Source organism: Procambarus clarkii, chromosome 35 (genome assembly GCF_040958095.1).
Source record: "Procambarus clarkii isolate CNS0578487 chromosome 35, FALCON_Pclarkii_2.0, whole genome shotgun sequence".
Taxonomy (NCBI): domain Eukaryota; kingdom Metazoa; phylum Arthropoda; class Malacostraca; order Decapoda; family Cambaridae; genus Procambarus; species Procambarus clarkii.
The window spans coordinates 29,229,957-29,234,956 of NC_091184.1; the positions used below are offsets into that span (position 1 = coordinate 29,229,957).

Genomic DNA, 5,000 nt, shown 5'->3' on the forward strand with positions numbered 1-5,000 from the left:
TTTGATAATTGGAAGTCAGTTGTACAATATATTATTACAGTATCTAAGGCCTAAGCATTAAGCATGATTCTTTGGTTGAGCTCGTACCCACATTTTCTAACTTCCAAATTCCATATCACAAAATTTGTTTATTCAAGATACGACGCAAGCTTTCATATTGTATAGTATTTCAGAAATTCTTGCCTCACAGAATATATATGTGCCAGGAAACAATTTAAAAAACTATTTTATGTAGAACCTGAGAAATACAGGATAGAGTATCCTAGTCTTATCTGTTGTCTCCATGTTACACTGACCAACTTCTGAAAACATGCATTATTTCAGTCGTTAGTTCAATTTCTCTATGAGGAATATTATATATCAAGGAAACTACTGAATGAATACAATTTCTGTTCAAATGTCATAAAACCCCACAGTCTTATTTGTTGCAATTTTATGTATAGAGTGCTGAGAACCTCATATATTTAATTAGAGAATCTTTTTATGTTATTGCACTTGCACTTTATTCTGTATGCTGTACTCAGTGTGGGCCGGGTGGGTGCTCAATCTTAGTGGGTGCTCAAACTTAGTGGGTGCTTTGGAGTTTGTTCGCTTATGTCATTGGTTAAGATGCTGCTCATGGTTTAAATTCATTTGTCGCTCACTTTTCCTTCTTGAAAATGAGTTGGGCTTCAGGCTGTCAGAGTGGCAACCCTTTTGGCATGCCTTTGGGATGCTGAGCAGTTTTAAGTCTCATTCATTGGTGAGCTGTATTTTTTCTTTTTTTTTTTTAGCTAGGGTAATGTTGTGCTTTTCTTTTTCAGTCATTTACAGCAATGAATTGCTGCTAATGGCCCTTATGGTTCTGTTCCTATTGATAACAAAACTTTGTAGCACTGCCTAATTGAGTTTCAGCCCTTTTATGCAGTGGCCATTGAGGCACTGTTCTTTATGGGTTATGACCCTTTGGGGGTGCTGCATATTTGGCTTTACCCCATTTATGCTGCACAGTTTTTCCAGACCTGTGGGGCAGTTTCCTTTCCATTCCTGCTCTTTGGGAGAGGCTTAGTTGGTCATGCACTGTGATTTTGGTTATGGGCCAGTGATATGTTGCACTCAATGTTGTGGCCTTATGGGGTCTTAGGTACCTTGCTAACTAGTCGTGTTGCCTTCACCTGCACATTGTGGTGTAGCAGCCATGTTCTGGGGCATTTTCTCCTCCTGTTTTGATATGTTGAGGCTCTGCTCCACAAAGTTTTATGTTTGTGCCTGTGTTTCCCTGACAGTTACTCTTCGGGGTTGAGCATTATGACATTTCAGTTGGGACCATTTCCTTCTTTCTATTCCATACATGTCTTGCTGCCATTCTTCCTCGTCTGGAGTCTTAGTGTTGTCCAACTTGCTTGGAGGATGGCTGTTTATGAGTATTCTTCCCGGGCTATTCTTCTGTGCTGAGTATTGTCATTTCAGTTTGGCCTAGGACTGTCCTGTTTTATGGTTGTGTGGGTCTCTCCTCTACGGTGGCTTCTGGGATTCCATCCCAGGTTCCCCAACTCTCCGGGGGGTTCAAGTGTCCTTCTAATGCTGTCGTATTTGCCATTACCTTTGGGCGCATTCAATATTTTTCCTTCAATTTTTGTAGGTGTTCCTCAATTCAGTGTTGCTTGCCTATCAGGTACTTCTGTGGATACAACTCTGGCATCATCTGTTTTTTACCATTAGTGCTATTTTGGCCCTTAAATGTGCTGCTTAAATTAATTGGGTGTCAGACATTGCCCTTGCTTTTGAGTTAAGGTGTGTGTCCCTTGTCCTCCTCAGTTTCCTGCCTGGATTGGGAGCTCTGCAGTTTGTGATATTTTGACTTGGGTTTTTAGGACTTCCTCTTTGGCCTACGTTTCTCCTTTTCCCACTCGTGATTGTGTGAAGTTTGACTGGGCAAGCTGAGACCTCTCTTGATATTGGGGTCCTGCCCAAGTTGTGGCTGTTTCTGGGCATTCTGGGTTAGCTCCTGTTGTCTCTGTGTCTTTGTTTGGGGTTGTGTTCTCATAGATCTGAATTTCTTTTGTCAACAGTTTGGTAGAGCTTGGCATAGGAACAATGAGTCCATACTTATAACTTCACAAAGATAAAGACATACAGCAAGGAAAAGGAGAGAGAAAATTACTACAGTTAGACAGGTGATAAAAATCACTAAAGAAGAGCTATAACATCCAAATTCAATCCTTGGAAGAAGAAGAATTGAATCATCAGGAATCACTCGGGAGTATGTGGCATACAAAAAGACATTCAATGAAAGCATACAGGAAATCAGATCAGTCAAAAGGAGACCTTGAAATAAAATAAGTACAAAACAAAGAAAACACCAAAGCCTTTTAAAACATATAAGAAGTAAAATAAAGACAAAAGTCACAATAATATTTTTTAAAGTTGAATACAACCAAGTTATAGCTGATGATATAAAAGCTCATGACACTGAATCGTTACATCAGGATTTACACAATAAAACCTTGACAACCATTTGACTATGAAGATTAAAAAACAAAAACAAGAGAGATACTCCTTCAAAATATCCTTATCACATGCCAGTTAAACAGGAAGAACATTGCTATATTAAATGGTTAGTAAGAAGGCGCCAAGAGGCCTCCATGCAGGAAAAGTAATTAAATTCTTGTGCCTGACGAGGCAGGTTGTCCTGGCTATGTGGGTTGTAATTACTGATCAGGGTGTCGTGGCTATGTGGGTCATAATGACTGATCAGGTTGTCGTGGCTATGTGGGTCGTAATGGCTGATCAGGTTGTCGTGGCTAAGTGGGTCGTAATGGTTGATCAGGTTGTCATGGCTATGTGGGTCATAATGACTGATCAGATTGTCCTGGCTATGTGGGTCGTAATGGCTGATCAGATTGTCCTGGCTATGTGGGTCGTAATGGCTGATCAGATTGTCCTGGCTATGTGGGTCGTAATGACTGATCAGGTTGTCCTGGCTATGTGGGTCATAATGGCTGATCAGGTTGTCCTGGCTATGTGGGTCGTAATGACTGATGAGGTTGTCTTGGCTAAAAATGCCTGCTTCCCATCCTGGGCTAAAAAAATACTGTATAGCAAACTGTTGAAAGGGCAAGCCAGTTGTTGAAATACAATAATATATTACAGAAACAATTTACACCTGTGTTATACACACCATTAGTGGTTATTAGCTGTGATATTTTTCTTCATTCTGTTGGTGTAAGTTTCCATTAATGGGAACTCTTTTTAAATTATCAACTCATAACAGCTATGGAAAATGAGATGAAATCTTTGCATCAGTTATTTACCAAAAGTCAAATTGCATTCATTTATGTATAGGAACTCTTGGATACTTGGGATCTTATTTTTCAATGATATCATAATTACAAATTATTAACCTGTAATGTTTTAATCCGAATTTAATGACTTTCAAACAAGTCATTTTTTAATCCTTTAACGTTGTCTACAGATTAACTGCAGTACAGTATTGTCATATCTTCATATTATAGCTTATATTTCAGTATTTTTAGTCCTTGGAATAATAAGATAACTAAAGTACAGTACCTTGTATATTATAATAATTACACAAACTAATATACATCCTCATACCTTTCAAGAAGGAATCATTTTTTATACTCTAACCAGTAATGGTAATGTCTTCTCACAGACGTAATAATATAGGATAAAAACCAACACTTGTCTATATGTGAAATTTATGTAAGGAATTTACATCTTACATAAACATAATTCTTTACATAAATTTCACATATACACGAGTGTGGGTTTTTATCCTATAAAACCAGTTTATTGCATGTGTTTGTTTTATGCGAGCCTGAACAGATTGTCATAAGTGATAACTTGGTCTAAATAGGATAGCTCTTGACTAAACACAGTAGAAAGCTTGGAACTTAAAGGCTGATATGGAAAATTTTTGGGCATAATTAAATATAAGGCCAAAATTAGTTTATTCTTTTTATTGTACACCATTTCATTTGAACAAATCCACAAGGACAGTGATGAGGGTTCAAACCTACGTCCGAGAGGATCCCAAACGCTGCCTTAATCGACTGAGCTGCGACATGGTTAAAAGAATTGCAACCAAGAAATCAACTGGGAAATCATCATTTTTTCCGGTTGCTATTCTTTTAACCATGTCGTAGCTCAGTCGATTAAGGCAGCGTCTGGGATCCTCTTGAACATAGGTTTGAACCCTCGTCATGACCCTTGTGGATTTGTCCATTTGATGCATCACGCTATTGTGATTTCTGTGTGTAACCATTTCATTTATTTGTTTCTAGACAAATAAATGAAAAGGTTTCTAGACAGCTTCAGCCAGACCAAAAAAATTATAATAATTCTAAGTTGCCATGCCTTGTGGGAGATAATAATTCCTAGTTAATAATACCATTATTATTATTTTGCCATTATTATTTTGTTGCCAGTAAAAATGAACAAATACACATGCATGCATGTACAATATATGATAACAAATTTGTTGAATTATATGTGCTATACACTTTATTATATAAATACCTTGACCTGTGCCCTTTGATTTATGCCCTGTGTAACTTTTAATAAAAATAAATGAGGTCCTCACTCACTATATACATATACCGGTTGTTACTGTTTAGTATATATGGTAAATGGTAAAAATATTTTCTACATAAAAATGATTTTAAAAGTACAGTACACAGTTTGGTGTGATAGTCTGTGCACAGTGAAGAAATTCATGATACATTATAAGAAAGCAGAGTTATACAATTATTTGCCTAAAAAACTCTGTAAATGTGGAATAAATTCATATTTGGCTAAACCAAATACTGTATGGTCTCGTGTTTCTCGGTATTCTCATTATTGGAGTATAAAACATTTTGTTTGCCTCTCGTTTGCAATAGCAAATTTGTATTGCTTAATTCAAAGTTGTGTAGCATTTAACAAGTTGTTGAATGACCACAGTTTGACTTATACTGAATGTGATGCCATCCAATGTTAAAAGCAGCAGGTGTTCGGTAAAT

General features: G+C 37.1%; 1 protein-coding gene across 2 annotated transcripts in view; it reads left to right on the top strand.

Annotated features, from left to right (window-relative positions):
• Positions 1-5,000, top strand: part of CaMKI (Calcium/calmodulin-dependent protein kinase I) — a gene marked incomplete in the record, with an annotated part of 195,607 nt that overhangs the window by 185,298 nt on the left and 5,309 nt on the right.